We start from the raw sequence: 17,931 nt of genomic DNA, 5'->3' as shown, positions 1-17,931 counted from the left end.
CACTCTCAAAGTAACTCTTGGTATTAGTTTTTTTATCTGTACTTGTATCTATGAAATAGTAAAGGGGATAAACAGACAACAATCTGCATCCTTCACTAAGACTTATCTCAGATCAATTGATAGTCTCTTGTCAGGCTGATTGCTGTCAAAACCAGGACAAGCAAAGGCATTTTTCATTCCCACCATTGCAGCTGTTGTCTTTTTCTGTTAGCCCAATTAAGCAAAGCAAAAAGGAATAGCACCGTATCAGAGCCAGTTGGCCTTAGGCTATAAATTGTCGTCTTTTATTTGTTCATAGCCAATGCTGCAAGAATAACAAAGCCATGCCATAAAACTCAACCACTGTGCTGAAAACACAAAGGAGCCATTTTTTCCCCTCCAACTCTTGATGGCATCCAGCCACGCTGCCCCATGGCAGGCACCAGCCCTCCCTCAGCCTGGCTGATGGCAGGGATGTGCACAGCCTGCCCATGCTGTCTGTGGCCAGCCCTGTGCCCCCACTGCTGGGCACCGGGGCTCAGCCTCCCTCAGCCTTGCCCCCACTGTTCCAGAGCCAAGGGGTTTTGCTGGGTGCCTCCATGAAATCTGTTTCCCCTCCTCCACTGCTCCGCCACACTTGGCAGGAGAGAGCCCTACACCTTTCATCTTGGAAAGCAAGAGGGAGCCAGTAATTTTCTCTGGCACTGATAGCCAAAGCCCTCCTGGAAAGTAGCTGATGCTATTATTGTAGAAGTGTCACTGACTTATGGCAACAAATGCCAGAGAAGTGCATCACCCTTGTGGCTTGTTGTCTGCATGGCAGGACACCCTGTTGTGTGCTGGATTGTCACATGTAATCTATGCAAATGCAGTCATTAGCTTTAGCAGATGTTTTTTATTATGCTGTTTCAAAACTGAAAAAGAGATCAGGAAGCATTTTTGTTCTCTTACCTAGATTTTGAGGAACAGAATAAATTGCAATGGCCTGTTGCTAATGTGAACACACCCTTCCTGATACATAACGCTCTGTACCTACTTCCAATCTATATAAGAATATTTTAATTACTGCTTTTCACTTTCTTGATCAAATTTTCAACAAGAATCCTCGTAACAGCTTTAGGAAAGTAGGTTTGTGTTTAGTGCCTGCTTGTGACACAGGGAGACAGATAACGTAGCAAGGTATCAAAGTAGAGAATCAGCAGCAAATTTAAGTTCTTCATTCCTGGTCTTTGTTGCCACGCAGTGCCCCTTATCACAGAATACACTTTTTGCTCTCCTTGGCCTTGTGCATCTCCATTAGTTGCCCATGGCAGCTACCAGAGCAGCAGGCAAGGTAGCTTGGATACAGCCACTGGGTCTGAGAGGCAAGATGGTTTAGTGGCATGAATGCAGGCTGTTTTGTGCCTGGTGTGTCACTACCAGACAGGACCCTGTGCAGAGAGCAGATATAACCCCTCAATGTCCCATCCTTGAGCTGTGGCTGGGCCATGACAGCACTGGGGACACAACCACAGCCTGACCATGGGAGATTGCAGTGGGAATTGGGACTGGAGCAGGGACCAAGGCAAGACTGACATCAAAGAGGCAAGAAAGAGGGTGAAGCTGAACTAAGAGGATTTGCTGGGGGCTGTGCCAGGAAGCCCCTGGAGCAGCCATATGGCTGCAGGCAGTGCTGGGCACCACCAGCCTCCACCTCTCCTGTGCCCATACAAGCAGCTTCCCCTCAGCAGCAGGGTAGTGGCGTGCTGGGCTGGCCCTGGGCTCCCTGCCTGCCTTCCCTACGCTCTGCAGCTGCTTGCCCGGGGCCACCAGGGGCACCAGGGGGTGGGGAGGGGGTAGAGAGGGCTAGGGAGTGGTGGGCAAGTGAAGCTGGGAGTGGGGGGCTGGAGCAGTCCACAGTCCTCCCCAGCAGCCCCCGAGCATGAGCCACCACGGGCACAGAACAGGGCATTAGGCTGTGCTGCTGTAATTAAGTGTGGATGGTGCTTGTATCTCCTGGATATTTAAATGTGGACCAGTTTAACTGAGGTTTAATTAAAGCTGTTGTGGATCGGCTTAAATGTGTGATTCTCCAGTTCTCTGGGAAGATTTTAGCTGCAGAGGTGGGATGCTGTCTCGCAGAGGCAGGAGGGTTTGAGCTGGTTAATTGTTAGAGGCATGTGAACACCTAACAGTGCTGACCCAAATGCTGCTCTCAGAAAGGGCTCAGCTCAGTGTCCTTGGAAATCACTGAGTCTGTTTGTTCTGGGAATGGAGTCTCACAGGAACTGGAGACACTCAGCCTTTCCCCTCTCAGTCCCAAATACAATGTACATCTTCTCTCTCTGTTTAAGCCAATATAAATAAGTGTGTGTATCCTAAAGAAAACCAGCCCTACCAAAATACTCATCTCCACCAATGAAAGGGAAAGGGTAAGAAAAAGACCAAATAACACCAATTAGCTCCCTTACTAAACAATTGGAAAGCACTTAGTGATAAGAAAGTGTATAAAATAATAATAATAATGAACAGATCAGAGTATCACAGAACCCTAATGTAAATTTGGTGTGATTCCAGCATCTCACTTGCCTTTTGCACTTCAAATATGGTGAAGCATTTAAAGGGAATTATGCTTTTCTATTAATAATTTATAGTATCAATAACTTCTTTTAAGAGTCTTTTTTTCATACACTGAGCTTTATGGATGTTCGATTATATTAAAGCATTGCAAACTATTTGCTTCTAGATAAGGAGAAAGGTTTTCAGAGAAGTTTCTCTTAGCATCAAAAGTGAAAAGTCATTTCCACAAAGGAAATACATTAACCTGCTACCAGTTAAGAGAGTATAGTATTCTCCAAAGGTCCTTGAAAATTCTAAGTAGCATCAGATGATAACTTATTATCTCGCAATACAGCATTTGTGCATAGTTGGTTGTGTTACTTTTACTCTTAATAAGAGTTGAAAAGAACAAGAATGACACAGAACACTCCTAAAATGGCAGGAAGCGAAAATGAGACACTTTTATCCACCTTCATTTCACACCAGTAACATGTTTTTCTCTCTCGGTCTTTGAAAGAGTACTACAACACGCTGCTACAAATCTCTGTCCAGTGTGTTGCTCTTTACTGGGGGTTTCCTGATATTAGCCCTAGCTGGACAGTCACACTATCAGGCTAAATGACAAAGGCAGGGCTCCAAAGTGTAGTTAGTTATTTTTATACCACAGCTGTAGCACCAGGATCAAGCAGAACTCCGGGGTCCTGGCTGTGTAAGGCAGCACTGTCAGAGATGTAGAAAGCTGCACTTGCCAGTAATTTGCATGAGCCCATTTCCAAGTGAGAAGTACAGATCTAGACATTGTAAAAACCATAACCTGAGCATCTACATTTGCATTTAAGCATCTTATTACACAGCTAAATTAAAGTACCAAAAAGCAAAGTTGTAATGCAAGAATAGCAGCTGACTTAACTCAGAGCTCAGCCAGACCCTGCAAAACCTGAGCCAAAGACCAAGCAGAGTAGTGAGGCTCCAGGTTCAGGTGTGAGGATGCTGGAGAGGGCAGCTGGATGCACTGGGGCCAGCCCTGGGGCCAGTAAAGAGTTGGTTCCCAAAATTCTGGTTCCTTGCTGCTCCCATTCCCTCGGTCTGGAGACAACTGAGGAACAGCAAGGAGATTACTCTTGCACACAGTCAGGGGAATATGGGGTTGGAGGTGTCACACAGACCCCGGAGAGGACTTCCCTTTCCCATAGGTCTCATGAGGAAGAAGAGAAAGCTTCTAATTCCAACTCCTCAGTCCTCTCCAAGGGGAGAGGAGCACCTCCTGGGGAAGCAGGCAGGGGAAGAGGAGAACTGTGGACAGCATGGAGGGCAATGCCAAGTGCATCCTTCCTAGTTAGGCACAATGTGCCCAAGTTCCACACAGTGCCTCCAGGAGCTCCCAGGCCATGTGTGATACACCTCACACCTATCAATTTTGGATCTTCACCCCACGCTGATATTATCAGTTGGTAACAAGGATGAAGAATAGGTTTGTCCCACACATAAAGAAAGACTGGACATTACCGAATTGTAGAAGGTACTGACCTCTTATGTATCACAACATTTTTTCTCTTCATGTGTGCAGAGACATCACTATTAAAGATCTACAGGCTCCATACAGTAGAGAATAATTGTCAAAGAGGCTTTTTTTCTGTGCGGTCAGCTGTCTGTCTCTGCCCAGACACGCGTAGGATGATTCTGGGGCAGCCCGCGCTTCAAAGGACGAGTCTGGACTCTTCAGTTTTTCAGTCTTCAGATTGTTTATTATTTCTTATCTACAGAATTTTCTTTCTGCCCAGCAGAGGTCTGACCTGCAAGGCAGCCAAGGGCACTCTGACCACCCACGGGGCGGTTGTGTCTTTTTATACTAAAAACTGCGTACGTCATATTTACCTTTATTTCCCAATACCTTTCACCCATATTAGCAAGTGCACCTTCACCATGGACCAATCCCCAAGTACCAACATCACCACAGAAAATGGATGACAAGAAGAAAAAAGAAGAAGGACAAGACACGCCCTGATCCCTCCATCTTGTCTCCATAACCCCCCTGTACCAAAACCCTAAAATCTGTATTTCACCCTGTAAGTACATCATTCCTGCACCATTCACTCCCAAGTGACTCTCATGTCCTCAAACAGGTGGCACATCCCTAGAGGGATCAAAGTCAAGCCACCAGAAGCTCCTGGCAACATTCCAGGATTTCCAAGCCCCCAGGGGTTCTCTCGGTAACTCTGGACATCCAGAGTGATGTGCTGAGTTCCCACATTTTTCCTGTCCCTGTGTTCATTTAAGCAGTTTCCTGTAAAATTCAACTGGGAATTTCCTAACGATACTAAAACTACCAGTTTAATCCCTTCTTGCTTTATCTGCATTTCTGAGTCTCAGAGTGATTTAATTAGTAACCAGCATTACAGCATATGTGGATTATGGTCCTATCAAGACAAAAATAGTTTTAGCAGGATTTAAAAAAAAATTTGCACTTTCCTTCAGTCCTCATTCAGCTGGGCAAATGGGAGCTCATGTGTTTGTGAAACAGTTTTGGTTTTGAGCACATTCCTTGAGTTTTTGCACCAGGGAACTGCAGACTTTTGAAGCTTCTTCTGTGGTTCCTCTGGAACACAAAGTGTATCGTGGATCACTGTTATCAAAATAGAAATGGCTGTGCAGGGCCAGGAGTTGGATTTGATGCTCCTTGTGAGCTCCTTCCAACTCAGCTTATTCTTTGACTCTGTGATTTTTTTTTTTCTTTTTCCATAAATATGGAAATAACATTATTGAAACCTGGGGTGGACAGCAATCTCTCCTGGCATCTTGTAAAGCAGAAGGAGCTGGTGCATGCTGGGGTTGGTCCATGTGAGTGGATAAAGCCCCACACTCCAGAGAGCAGCTGGGCTAAGGAATGGAGAATTGTTTCAAAAGCAACAAGAGATGAGGACAGAAAAATTTTAAGGCCATGCCATATAGAAAACGCAGCATGCAGACCTTGTCTTCTGTCTCTAACATATAACACAGACCAGGTCAGATGGGAAATACTCTGGGCTGCTGCAGCACAACCTGACACAGAGGCTAACACATGTGGAGGCAATGCCCAGGAGCAGATCCCAGGCACCAGCAGATCCCAGCACTGGCCTTTCTGTGATGGTGTCAGAGTATCAGCTGCACTGAAAGGCAATCTGCTGGAAAGCAAAGCTGCAGACACTGCTGGAGTGCAGGCAGGACTGGCTGAGAGCAGAGCAGCCAGCAGTCCAACACCTTGTTTCAAAGGCAGGATCAGCCATGAGTGCTGAAACAGAAAGTCAGCCCCAAACCTGGCTGCTCTGGAGCTGTGGCACCAGAAGTGACCCAGGTGTGACCTGGTGGGGCAGACAAGGAGTGAGCAAGCCCAGATGGTCACACAGGAACCTCCTGGCTACCTCCTGGACACTGCCCATCCTCTGCTGCTTTCCAGACAGAGGAGGAACCTGCTGCATGGCTGGAGGAGAGGACCCTTCAGGCTACTTTGTCCTGTGGGAAGTGACTGAGACCCTTGCTCCCCACCCATTTCTATACATGACTGGAAACCAAGAAAATTAAATATCCCTGAATTTGCAGGCAGTGTTGCATAGAGATAAGAGGAAGGAAAAAACACGTATTCCTTTCTCTTTTGTCCTTTTCAGGAAAGGGCAGACAAATGTGGGGAAGATAGTAGTTTTATAACTGAATCAAACTTGAGAAATATACCTACTTTTGCATGAACTGAGACTATTTGTGCTCTCTCTAACACCCAAGAGGTTGCTGGGCTTGCCTGCTATGAGCCAAATTCCAGCTGGCTGGCTGGAATCCTTTTGGCTGTGTCTGAACACAACAGCATCATTACTGGTATGAGCGAGCTCAACTCACCAGTCACTGATCTTCTGGCCCTTGCAGATCTTCATCACATTGTCTCCTCCCACTGTAAAAGGGCAAGACCCTTAAGAGAGGAATGTGGCAGTGTGGGAAGTGGCTGAACTTCACAAGAAATCCCAGGTAAAACCCCTTAATCTGATTTCTGTTTCTAATCACTTATTTCCAGCCATTTCTCAGCTGTGTCCTTTAAGAATTCCTTGAGGGAAACCCATAGCCCATGGAACTGGAGTTATCCTTGATAACCTTCAGAGGTGGAATGTTACACAGGTGATATTTTCTCTTTTTTTCCCATGCATGCAGATGAGAGACATTGTGTTCAACAGTACTTTCAAACAAACACTTCATATTCTTGTGCAGCACACACATTCAGTTCTTTATTGCTGAGAGGCAGTAAAGAAAAAACAGAAAAGGACAAGGCTTTTTGAGGACCACCTCCAGGAGCAGAGGATAAAATACAGTGCCCAAAATGGGCCAGTTCTAAAAAAGAAACAAGAGCAAGGAAAAACCAGGAGTAACAAACGAAGGGCAGGGATGAACAAGCTGGTGTGCAGCAGAAGTCTGACTTGACTTCTTGCTGGGCCTGATGAAAGGCACACAAAACAGAGAGACTGGAAAGTCAAAAGAGAGGCCAAAACATCCACTCTGCAAGGCTGTATCCCAAGATGTCCCTGGTGCCACTCAAGGGAGAGGAGCCAGGATGTCTGCAGCCAAAGCCAGCTCAACACTCACAGAAAAGCCACCAGCACCACCATGTCCTCGCTGCATAGGCAGCCGTGCCAGCACTCCCTGGTGCTGAGGAGGGCATCAGTGCCCCTCTGGAAAGAAATAGCTCACGTGTGACACACACAGATTCACTGATTTGTGCACATCCCTTCTTAAAGGGACCTTGATTCAATGGACATGTGTGATTTGAGTAACTGTAGAATTCAGAGAGTAAAACTGATTGTGTCTATGACAGACAATTTAATTTCAAAAAACTCCAAAAACCAGAATTGCTAGTTTTTCTAAGTGACAAAGACTTGGACAGACCACAAGGGATTCACAAGAATTCGGTGAAAAATGAATCCTCAAACCCAGGAGCTGCCAGCTGACTGGAGCAACCTAGAATTATTTGCCTCAATTAGTTAAATTTGTGATTGCACTTCCTCCAGGGTGGGTTTTTTTGGTACGTTTACAAATAAATTCCTCAAATCCTTAAATCTTGACACAACAGCTTAATGTCAGGACTCTCAATTTACATTGCTTTTCCTTTCACCAGTTTTGTAGGAGAACACAGGCACATCATTTTAGTAATTAGGATCCTGTTTCTCCAGCTATTCAACAGATTAGTAATACGATGAAATAATATTTTAATGTTAATTTAGATTCCCTAAATTTATGATGCTATGAAAGTGGAAAATAATTAGCAGTAGACCACCTAGTACCTACAAAACTTACTGCAATTGTGCTTGTAGAAAGTCATCAGTCTTTCTTCAATATAAAATTTGTCAATTAATGTATCAAGACCTTTTTTCTTGCTGTTATTGTTTTTATCTGAGAACTGTAAGAGGCTGTGGCAGTTTCTTGCTTTCCAAGTACAGAAATTCAGTCTGTTTCAGCAGAATTTTGGTATTTCTGTTAGTTGGTGTAAGGCTGTGCCTATTTGCCCTTGATTTCATGTTTAATTAGGTCTACAGTATTCCATAATTAATCTCTTAAACAAGATCTGAAATGGAGATCAGCTCTTGTTAGAATTCTCAGCTTAGTCATCTCTTTTTGCTACAAGAAAAAGCCAATGTTTATCTCAGACACTATGTTAACTCTTCATGCTGTTGCCCTAGTCCAAGTATTCCAACACTTCCAATCAATATGTACCAAAAAACCCAAAACAAACAAATAAACAAAAAACCAAAACAAACCAAACCCCAAAAAAACCCAAACTAGCATTCTGGGATGGGTTGCATTTTCCCTCTAGCCTAGCTCCCACCTATTAAACTTCTTCTACCAATAAAATTTCTTTCACCAGCAGCTCTCCTGCCTGCCGTTCACTCCCACTGATGCCAAAGTAAAACCAGCCTGCATGTCTGCTCTGCTGCAAAGTTTCCCTCTTTCCACCCCAGCTCCCAGCCTGAATGTGCTTTGTCTGGGCTGCTGCTTTGATGTTGCATCAGGCAGTTTTGGAACAATAACTTGAAGACAGCATAGAAGCCAGCCAAGGGTAAAACATCCAGCCACTACTGTGCAATTGTGCAGATAATATGCTGTGGCTTTGCAGGAAACCTGGAGATGGGCACAGAAGTCCCCAAATCTGAGACCAGGGGTTGACTGGCTGCATCTCACAAGGAGCTCCACAAAAGCCAGGCCAGAGCAAAGCTCCCTCCTCCCATTTTGAACTGGTCACTACTTTGAGTGCAAAGAGGACAGACACAGCCTTGCCAGAGCTGTTGTCTTGTGTTGGTTTTGAACAATGGAGGATTGAGAGGGGGGAAAAATAAGTTGTTTGTGTGTGTGTGCATCTGTCAATAAGGGAGCTTAAGTTGGGGATGAGAGGCGAGTGCTGGAGAGGTACTTAGAGAGATTAAGTGCAGCAGATTTATAGTTGAAATCTGGTTAGTGTTGATGCAAAAGGTTGTGGGGGAGATTTTCAAAAGCACATGTGGGAGGAGACTGCTTGCATACTATTGATTTTCTATTTTGGTGCCTAGCTTTCATCACTGTATGACAGCCCTGTGAAGCACTGGAGCTTCTGGAGACACTGGAAGAGGTCTGTGAAGCAAGCAGGTGATGAGTCAACACTGACACCATCACCCACTGCAGAAAGGGAGGGAGGAAACCACGTGAAAGAGGCCCCCTCCCCCCATATTGCAAAGTGAAAGCAGTGCACTGGTCCCTATTCCAGTGTTTTCCAAATAACTGGTGGCACAGGCAGAGGTCAGAGAGCAGGAGCACGATACACAGCACACATTCATGAGCTGTGGGCATGTTTCCAGCTTTGTGAGCAGGAGTCATCACTGCAGAGAGGGACTGCAGCCCATGAGTCCACTTTCCCTGTAATTAACCCATCCTCATGTGGAAGCAATCCCTTCTGGTTTGTCCAGACCTGAGTGATGGCCCCCGAGCAGCAGAGATAAGATTGCAGCCAATGCCCACACTCAGGGAGCAGGGAGAGGAGGATGTGAGAACAGGAATTCAGCAAAGCTCTGGATCAGGGGCACTACAGCTCTTCACTCCCTGTCAGGAAGCAGCAGCTGCTGCTCCACCACATGCACTTTGTTTTTCCTCTGAAGGCAGAAAATAAAGTAGGTCACTATTTTATTTTCCAGAAGCCCAGATTAAGGATATTAGGAAAGGGCACAGTGTAGTGTAAGCTGCTGATGAAAACACCAGAGATTCAAGCTGCATGTGTTTACACATGACATGAATGAGAAGCTCAGTTGTTGACATGAAAAACAGAGCTCATGTGTAGATACTAGGTGAAGAAGAGATGTAAGGTGCATTAATTAGAGGCTATTCAGGGAAAAATGTAAGGTTTCTGGCTCTTGAATAAAACAGGAGACAAAGTAGAAAAAACATTAGCTGGCACATAAATTGAAGAGTACATGTTTATTTTCCTTAGGAAGGCTCAGTCTTTGTAGGTTTTATGCTGTTTTACAGCCTCTCCAAACCACTGTGGGTATCCAAGAGCATTTAAGATGATTAAAGTGGTGCTGGGAGCAGCAGGACATCAGCTGTAGGACCATAGGTATAAATCTATACCCATTAGGCACAACAAGCATTGCCACATGTCAAGAAATTGGGTGTTATTCCATTTAATCTTACACCCTGAAACAATAATTGTTCACATTCCCATTTGCACGATTCCCAACTCAGGCATGTTCCATCCAGCAAGAAACGGGGAACATGATATCTAAGTTAAATTACACACAATTGGCAAACTCTAGGAAAGTGGGAGAACCAAAAAAGGGGGTTTTGTTTGTTTGGTTTTTAATTAAGAAAAATAATTAAGACATTCAGTGATGAACTACAGGAGATCATCTGCAGAAATTATACAATGCAACAAGAATTTGTACACAATTCTCATAACTGAATTATATATTTCAGTGAAGTGTGCAGTTTGAAACTTTGAAGTTCTCTCCACCTTAGACCCCTCTCTTGTGACTCTGCCCACACAGATGTGTCCTTACACAAGCAAGGAGGCAGTAGTCCTTGTTAAAAGCAGTGAAGGTTTTAAGAAACACCACCTCCAGCCCAGGATGTCACTACTGGGACCTCTCCTGAGCAAGCATGTCACAGAGGAGCTGAAGTTTTTGCAAGTGGTCAAAAGGCAGCAAGACTGGAACACTCACTTCTATCTGTGATAAAGCAAGAATATTGAGATTAGACATTATTATAATGTATATTGCCTTGGAAAAAGACCACATCTGAAAGGAAGGGAAAGCAGAGACTGGGCAGATTTACCCATTATAGCCATATATAGTCATATATGACTATATGGCTTATGACTTATATTATCCATATGAATCATTATATGAGATTAGCTCTGCTGTCCAGAACATGATGCTAATAATGCCAAGGTTGTGGGTTTGATCCCTGTATGGGCCATGCACTTTGGAGTTGGTCTTGATGATCCTTGTGGGTCCCTCCCAACTCAGAACATTCTGTGGTTTCTTCCTTTTTTTTTTTTTTTTTAATTATTTAATTTATTTCTAATTCCCCTTCCTTTCACTATATGAGGAAGGACTCCTGAGAAAAGATAGCAATGAAGTCTCACCCTGCATCCCTGTATATGCTTCTGCCGAGAACTTTCCAGTGCAGATAAAGGTTTATTTGCCATGTAAACCCAAACCAGGGCTTTCACAGTGTCCAGGACTCAGCCCAGTTTCCCAGAGCTAAGATCCCCCTTGCCTTTCCCACAAACAGGCAGGGAGTCCTGGGCCATGGCAGGAGTGGAAGGCTGGGAATGCTCCTGCAGGAAAAGCAAAGGAGGAATTACTGAGGCAGTCAGTCAAGGCAGGCATCAGCCCGAGCCACAGCTTGGACTTTGTGCTGCCCTGAATGTCACAGCAGAAGAGCCTGGAGCTGGTCTAGCCCTGGGTGTCCACTGGTGCCACACTTACCCTGCAGAGGGGAAGAGAAGTTATTTCAGACACGCTTGATCCTTCCTGGTCAGGCAAGAGAAACGCGGAGTTAGAGTCTGAAACAGGACACGTGGGTGGCTGCCTGGAAACATCATTCTCTCCATTGCCAGGGACTCCAGAGGGGTTTCAAATGCTGTCACCCAACACCTGGATAAGCACTCAGACACTGACACTGTGCAGCCTTGTCCCAGCTCCTCTGTGCCACCCAGGAGGGACACCTAAAGCCATGCTGACGGGTGAGGGAAGGACTCAGCCCACCAGGAGGAGCTGGCAGCTGCCATGAGCAGGGCAGTCAGAATTCAGAGGTTTGGACCTGCTTCACCAAAGGCAAAGAAGTCTGGATCCTTGATGTCATTTATCTGAACAGCTTTATGGAATGTTTTTTGTTATTCACATCTTCATTAACCATTGCTTAATTCTGTGCTTCCCAGTTTCTCAAGGCCTCTAGATGGAACAATTTCATTTCTTCTCTTTAGAGAGGAAAGCTAATGCATTCACACAAGTCACTCCAGACTTTCATTTTGCATGTTGTTCTCAAGTTGTTCTCATTCCTCCTCAGTTTTGCCTCAGAAGCTAATGGAAAAGAAAGATTTACTGTCTTAATTTTCACTGGTGCTTATCTTTAGCACTTTTTCTTGCCCAATAGATCTGTTGCAACTGGTAATAAGGGGAATTGCTACTGCCCGACTTCTGCAGAACTTACTTTTCTCCTTTACAAGCTTTTATGACATTATGTAAATACCAGCCATCTCAGATTAAGAACAGCACTTTAGCATAAAATATTCAGACTGTGCCAGCACTGGGGACCTTCCTATGACAGATTTATGCTGTTGTTCCAGTCATCTAGATATAATATTGCCATTCTGCAATTTAGTACAAGTTTTAAGCATCTGAGGAGCAATTGTTATTCAGTGTGATTTTACTGGATTCATAGATTAATTGTAGATATTTTCCAGATAACACTATTAGAAAATAGAATTATCTGTAGATCCATCCTCAAGGCCCTCAGTGAAATTGGTCCATATAAACAAGATAAGGCTAAATCTTTGACCTGAATAGATTGCAATCTAAGCACACCAAAGGGAGAACTGATGAAAAGAGGATATTATCGTAGTTTTCCACAGGCAAACAGGAGTAACACTGAGATTAAATTACTTATCTGAGGTCAGAGATAGCCTGCAGCAGACCCTGCCATTCAATTCACATCCCTTAGAGTTCCACGTTTAACTATGAAGCCATCTTCCTACTCTCATATGAGACAATTTTAAAAGCTGGAGAATTAAATCTTGGTTTATTACTGTCTGGATATTATTACAATGTCTCTAAGAGAAATAAAGTATTTTTCTTTGCATCATGTATCTGTTAGTAATTAGGGTTTTTTCCCACAGAGCAAAGGTAAAATCAAGTTTTTTGCTTGTTCCACCTAAAGGATCTGGCATATGGAAACATTTACAAAATATCTAAGATGCCTTGGTGACAGCAAGTTGCATAATTCCCATAATCTATTTTGTTGGACTTACCACATGGAAAGGAAATATTGCCTTCTGTAGCAATTGTTACATTATTTCCCACTTAACCTTGAAGTAGATCTCCTTCAACGAAACCAAAACTAAGAGGTAACAAATTAATATCTTCACTGTACAGCACAATTGATGACCACCTCATGGGTGGGAATTTATATCCTGTGTTTCCAACTCTGCATTTTCAAAGAGAGTCTAGAATTTTCTACATGTCCAAGGGAATAAAAACTTCACCTCTACACAACACCTGGGGCTTCCTCCCCAGTGAGGATGAGGAGCACCTCACTCTATTCAGCACTACAGATCCAGCTCTTCCACTTTCTTTTCCACTTAAATGTGTTCAGCTATTGGCACCACTTCTCATCCTCAGACCTTGGTATGCCCATGGTACTGTGACACACCCAGAACATGCCTTGGAAATGAGAAGGATCCAACACTAGCACAAGTGAGCCCTTTGGGAAGTACAGGGGCAGGGGGAGAGCAACATTCCTTGGGACATCCCAGTTTAATCACAGAAAGTACATCTCCTTCCAGCATTGCAAAGCTCTGCAGAAAGCTGCTTTCTAATCTAGGCTGGCTTTCCCAGCACCCTGCTTATAGCCCAGACCACTTCTGACATTTCCCTCTCAGATCTGACTCATCTGTTTAAAAGTCTCCTCCGGCCCATTAGGCTCAAATCTTCCCACCTGGGACAGGGACTCTGGTTCAAAGCCTTCTCCTCATCCAAGCTGATCTCAGGGCAAGCTCTGAGCCCCAAGGAGTCCCAGAGCACTTGGCCAGGAAGATGAAGACCAGGGTGACAGTGATCTTAGACCTGAGTTCTGTTACACACAGAGTTGTACTCCCTCCTAAGTCTCTTTCCTTCTCTTTAATTCATGTATCTTGATCTGGAGGCCAGTCTTGCTTCCCTGGGGGCTAGAAAGCCCTCTGGTGCTCCATGGGAAACTTTAGTCATCCCAGAGAGGCCCCAGGAGAGACCAAAGAGAGGGGGATGCTCTCTCAGGCTTTCTGCTGCACTGCAACCCTGCCCAGCCCAGCATGCAGCCCAGCCATGAGTGAGAGGTGTCTGCCTGAACTCACCCAGGTTTGTCAGAAAATGAACTAGAGCCTCTCCTTTCATGTGCAACTCTTAACTACTACATTAATAGCTAAAATGCAGCAGAGCAGTGGGAGGATTTGGGACTTGACCTCTTTGCCTCTTTCACCAAGCACCAGCATCCTTTGCTGGCAGTCTCTTAACCAGATCCCTGCTCTTCACATCAGTGTTTTGAATCCTACTCTTCAGTGTCTTGCCAGCCAGGCAAACCCATCTCTGGGCTGCAGCCCAAGCTTTACTACCAGTGGGATTAGACTTCAGGCTCTGGTGTCTACAAATAGCATCCTATGAGTCCCCAGCTCCCCACAAACAGCACAGGATGCCTTGGAATGCTCCCCAGTGCTGCTCTGGAGGCCACTGCCAGGAAGTGCTCCTTCCAGTAACCACTGCAGTGTTCAACCTCCAGGCTCTTGCTCCTCCATCAGCCCTTACTTTCCCAGGCTGCTCCAAATTCCAGCCCTTTAACCTGTAAAAGCAGCAGGGATGTGACTCACAGTGCCTCACTTGGCACAGCTGAGGGGGTCACCCGGGGTTCCCTGCAGTGAAATGACAGAAAGAGGCACTTGCACCATGTGGCTCCTGTGACCCATTTCAGGCCTACACCATCCCCAGGGCAGCTGTGCACCAGAAGCAGCTGTTGCTCTGTGCAGGAAGGCAAGAGTGGCCAGCTCAGAGGTCACATCTGCACAGGAGTGGGCACAGAAAGATGGAGATGAATCCCACAAGGTGCCACTGGCATCTGGGTACGTGCCAGCCTCTTGTGATTCCTCCTTCAGGTCTGCTGGGAAGAGTGCCTGAGGATTTTGATAATTTACATGGATACTGGCTGAAGTGGGCAGAGTAATTTCATCTCTCCATTGCTTGTGCATGATTTACAGCTTTGACATGTATTCCTGCATGGCTCCTGTTTTATTAAATTAGTGCTAGGATCTCTTGAGGCAACTTTTAAATAATTTGCACAGCTTACCTAACATCACTTGCTTGCTCAGGGTCTCATATGAAATTCACTGGCACTCAACCCAGCTCTTCAAACCAGCCAAATGTATTATTCTGGAAACAACTGAGAATTCCAGGATTGGTGAATTGTTCAGCAACCTCATCATTATTCTGCAGGTTTTCATTCCTATTTGTAGTCTTAGAGGACTTGATAAAAGTAGTAATTAGTAAGCATCTTCCCTAGGAAGTTATAGAGATGCCTTTCCTTGCTGTATTTGTGGCTTCCAATGTTAAATAAAATCTATTTTTCAAAAATTAAACTTTTCCAACTAAATAGTCTGATGAAACATAAGCAACTACGTATCAATGTCTACAAAAAATAGCGGAAAGAAAGAGGGCAGTTGCTATTATCTTTGTAGTATGGAGAGGAAAAGGATAATGCTTAAAGGAGCAATAAATCAAATTATAGCTGAAAATGATAATGTCACAGCAACATAACTGCATTACGTAAGTAGCCCCAGGCTCTTTCCATAGCTCTGGCTCAGCCTAGATGGCACAGAAAAGCTCATCGGACAAGGCTGGCAGTGGCTGTGTGGCTCCAGCCACTCTGTCATTAGAATGGCAGCAAAAACAAGGAACTAAACAGCATGGAGAGCTGCCTCTCAAACCCAGGTTGACAGCAGCTGATATTTCAATTTTCAAGTCACTATAAAGACTGGTTCCAGGTATTTTAAGTTCTAATAACAAGGTGTGTTTAGCTCTGATAGACTTTTTCTGAACAAGCTGCTTCTCTCCCCCACTCCCCTGCCCTGGTTAACTTTATGTCCAGAAAGTCAAGGTCCCTAAAGCAGAGCAAGCAGCTGGATGAGGATGTCATGAATGCATTTCTCTGCTGAGCCCCCCACCTTACATCAGAATTTAAAAATGAAACGAGGCTTTGCTTAGCCTGTCAATATGAACTGGAGTACAAAGGCTTGACAGCTCCCTCTCCTGAACATCAGTGTATTTGAAAACTAACACTCCAGAATGGGCAATTAAAGCACTGTGGAGTACATGCCATCATTATTTGATGGATATTAATAAAATGTTCCACAAAGTAAAAAATATTTGGAAAAAAGATAGAGCCTATGAACACATCATTTCCTTCATCCAAAACAAGCCACTGCCTCCACAGAGTATCTGACTAGGAACATCTTCAAGACAACAGATCACTTGGAAACACTCCTTGTATGCAGGAAAACATCTTATTCCTAACAAAATGAGGAAATTATTGAGGAAATGTTGTGGTTACCAAATATCAAGGCCACAGCGCTCAAGATATAATCTTCAGAGAAACTTTACTTGCCCAATTCAGAAAGTGCAAATACATTACAAATAAAAGAATGAAAAAATTACACCAAAAGCTCAGTATTATTTTCCGAATTAAGCCAAAAGATATCTTCATTGCTTTGTTTTTTCCTTTCTTAAAATTATATGGATTAGAAAGATGTTTTACACAAAATCTCACCAGTTTTTAATTGCTACATTTAACTTAAAAACTATTAAACAGACACAGGAACATGCTCGATATTTTTTCCTCCTATAAAGCATACTGTAATTTTTGGCCAAATACAAATAAAATTTGTTATCTAAAGTGAAAAACTCAGTTTAGCCCAAGCTCTACCAGAGAGATGTGAGGGCAACTTTTCCTTAATTTAGAAGCAGTAGACACTCAGAGGTGTATTTGTAGTTCTGTTTAATGGACCAAATGCTGCTAGAAAATCAAGTTCCCTTGACCTGGTAAGACCTGAGAGTCCTTAGCTCCTTCTAGGCTGTGATTACCAATTCTCACCACCTTGCCAGGGAAAGAGCACATCCCCAGCACACATTCTGCCTGCTTAGCCAGCACTAAAGGCATCCCCATTATCTCTTACACTAATAAGCCTACAAAGCCACGGACTGAGCATGAGCAGCACAATTTCAGAACGCCTTTTAATTGCGGAAATCAGAGCAGCTCTCTCTAATCCTCACAATGAAAGAGCACCACGCTCTTCAGATCCTCAAGTGCTGCTCAGAAGTGCTGTTCTAGCAGCACTTGCCTAATGGTCCTTTTCAGAACGGGGTCAGGCCATCAGGAAATCTGCAGACCTGCAGATACCAGTACCAAATTACTGTGCTGTGCTGCAGCTCAGACCCACTGCAGTGCATTGTTGCTAGAAATCCCCAGTGGTGCTTTTCCACCTTGCTGACTTGGATAGCTGCTACCAAGAGGAGCAGCTCAATAGTAAACCACTGTCCCTTGGCTGACCTCTGCAGCTACATGTGAACAGTTCTCCTCAGCTCCACTTGCCTTGGAGTCTGACTGAATATAGACAGAAAGGAAGAGCAAGAGAATAGCAGAAATCACCAGAAACTGAATAGCCATAAGAGCACTTAACCACAACAGAGCATGGAGGACTCAATGCAAATCTGCAGATAAAAGAGCAGTCTCTGCCAAGTTTTGCTCTTTAAATAAACTTCTGGCAGGACTTTAGGATAGCAAAGCAAGATTTTTTACAAATGGATTCTCTTCCTAAAATAGAACAAGCCAAATAGAGACCCACGAATTTGAACTTTTAGAGTTATATATAAATCAGCTTTAGGGTAATAGAAATAGCTCAATTGCTCTATACATTATCAATATGTAAATATCAATACTTCAAATATCAATAAGTTAAAGTAGTTCTTATTGCTAACCCTAGTCTTTTCCCTACTGCCCCGCTCCAGCTGACCAGCCCTTCTCCTGCAACAGTCCAAGTAGAAATTCATCCTCTAATAACCACGTGACCCACTCTTGGTATGCAATCTCCTCCACATGATCTCTGCTTGGGAAGCAGCTCTCCTTTCCATTTCTTGG

General features: G+C 44.3%; 1 long non-coding RNA gene across 1 annotated transcript; it reads right to left on the bottom strand.

The window, feature by feature from the left end:
* Positions 1-9,938: 9,938 nt before the first annotated feature.
* LOC118699862 (uncharacterized) lies at positions 9,939-15,620 on the bottom strand. The gene is made up of 2 exons (XR_004982141.1): positions 11,138-15,620; positions 9,939-10,718 (listed from the first exon to the last, which is right to left on the bottom strand). It is a non-coding gene; the product is annotated as an uncharacterized LOC118699862 (long non-coding RNA).
* Between the last annotated feature and the right edge of the window lie 2,311 nt (positions 15,621-17,931).

Source organism: Molothrus ater, chromosome 2 (assembly GCF_012460135.2).
Source record: "Molothrus ater isolate BHLD 08-10-18 breed brown headed cowbird chromosome 2, BPBGC_Mater_1.1, whole genome shotgun sequence".
Lineage (NCBI taxonomy): Eukaryota > Metazoa > Chordata > Aves > Passeriformes > Icteridae > Molothrus > Molothrus ater.
This window is presented reverse-complemented; position numbering and strand designations above follow the sequence as displayed.